The sequence below is a fragment of the Mus musculus genome, chromosome 9 (assembly GCF_000001635.26).
Source record: "Mus musculus strain C57BL/6J chromosome 9, GRCm38.p6 C57BL/6J".
Classification (NCBI taxonomy): Eukaryota; Metazoa; Chordata; class Mammalia; order Rodentia; family Muridae; genus Mus; species Mus musculus.
The window spans coordinates 7,845,109-7,847,467 of record NC_000075.6 but is presented as its reverse complement, the minus strand read 5'-3'; positions in this window follow the sequence as shown (position 1 = coordinate 7,847,467).

Sequence of the window (2,359 nt, the reverse complement as noted above, 5' to 3'; positions counted from 1 at the left end):
GTTAGTTTTAGTTACTGTTTTTTTTACAGCAACAGAGAGCAAAGTAGTACCATGGAAGAGCATGCAAGAAGCCTTATTTGGATATACTGGGCAGCTAGCAGGCCAAACAGAAAGTCCCTCATAGGAGATGCCCTGTTAGAAACAGCATGTAACCATAATTCAGACAGGAAGAAAGTCCGACCGGGGTCTTTCCTGTCTATGTGCACGGCACAACAACAAGATGGAGAGCCTGAACCGAGGGGCTTCACTGTGGTATTGCTGATCTGGGTTTAGGCTGGGCATTTGTAGATTTTTGAGACTCTTATTGAGAATGAAATAGATTGCAAAGTATGGAGAATAATTTATTCAAAGTAAAGCAAGAGGGTAGGTCAGAAAGCAATAGTGTCAAGAGTAGCAGTGGACAGTGTGAGTGTCATGGCCTCATTGTTTGGGGCTTTTGTGGGTTTCAATAGAAGAAGGAATTGGTTGCAAAGGCCATGGTGAGAGTTCCCTATTTTGACTGACAGGACTGAATTATATAAGCTTTCACTCACTGCATGTCCCTTCCCATGATGCATCTGACTTTAATCAGATGAAAACTTAACATGAGATAGTAAATAGGGCATTTCCCTAAAAGTTCACTCAAAGGATACAGTGTGCCTTACTGAGCATGAACCCAAAACCAGTCTAGGCCAATTGGCCATTTCGCCTGTTTGAAGATATAGTTGAATAGAAATGGGCATTAGGCAAGAGATTGCAACTCAGTTGTTTTAAGCAGGTATCTGTGTAGTCTAATACAAGGGGGAGTACCAAGTTTGCCTCAGGTTGCTAGACACATTGTTCCAGTAGTAGTATGTGTATCTCCCAAGCCAAGTGGAATCCCAAGTTGGTAAGATATCTTTTTGGTTGTCTGCCTCAGGAAGGGCAACAATGGTCTTTAGAGCCCCAGCAGTCACTAGGTGTAGTTTTATTGGGTATTAAACATCAGGAAGGCTCTAAATGGCTAATCTGTTGGAACAAGGTCAAAAGAATGACCCATGGTGGACAATGCCTTGGGCAACTGTGAGAAGGGCTCCAGGAAAAAGGCAGAGGGCCTTTTACTCAGGTGCATTTTGTCCCCTGATGCGCCACCACGCCCGGCTTGAATTGCTCTTGGACATGATTTTGTGCCTCCTGTGACAAATATTTATATTCAGTTTATAAGCCATGTTTATTCTCGTTGGTTGTTGGATCATAGCTAAACCCAACTGGTCTGTGACTGTATCATCAATCTGATAAGGCATTCTGCTTTGTTTTCTTTCTTTCCCGGACATAATCTATAGTACCTGCCAAACAATCATGCTGAAAGTGGTCAGTCCTGAGAAAGTCCTGAGAGAGGCTGCTCTGCTAATATTTACTATGTCCTTACTGATGTTTATTTACATGTTTTTCTGATCATCTTTCCCTGAACTCAAACAGCCTTCCTTGGAGCCCTGCTTTCTTTGTTACATTCCTGTATAAAAGTACGCTGAAGGGCTGCTCAGTGGTTAAGAGCACCGGCTGCTCTTCCAGAGGCCTTAATTCAATTTCCAGCAACCACATGGTGTCTCACAACCATCTGTAATGGAATTCAATGCCCTCTTCTGGTGTGTCTGAAGACAGTTACAGTGTACTCATATAAATAAAATAAATAAATCTTTAAAAAAAGTACAGTGAAACTGAAGTACAGTTGTCTACAGCATCAGACTGTAGTCTTCCCATCCTTTCAGATCCTTAGACCTCAGGTCCAGGTCAGCTGATAGGATCTATACAGGTCAGCTGAGAAGTTGACAGAAATCTGAGCAGAGCGATGGGGTGTATAAAAAGTCATGTCTGGGTTAGATTTGGTTTTAATCTAGTGATCCCAAGCTGGGCTGTACAGAAGAGAACAAACGGGGGCCTACATACAAGGACTCAACACAATTAGCGACTGGACTTCTAATTCAGTTTTTAAATGAGAGTTGCAGAGATTATAATGCATAGTAAATGATTAACATTTACTGTTAGCATTCTGTCTAAACTCCACCCCACAGTTACCTGGCAACAGACAAGTAGGCCTGACCTATAAAAGGGGCTGTTTGCCCCCTCCCCTCCCCTCTCTTGTTCTCTCTCTCTTTGCCTTTCTCTGCCTCTACTACCCTCTTAACTCCTGCCCCCATGCCCTGAATAAACTCTTCTATACTATACCGTTGTGTGGCTGGGCCCTCAGAGGGAAGGGGTGCCTTGGCAAGGGCCTGCTGAGAAAGCCCCTTCCCCCATACCTGACTACCCACCCCTCCATAGAACACATTCCCCTCCCTCTGGATCTCTTTATAAACGCATCATTTCCTATGGGAGCATTTAAATAGTATGTCTGGAACTG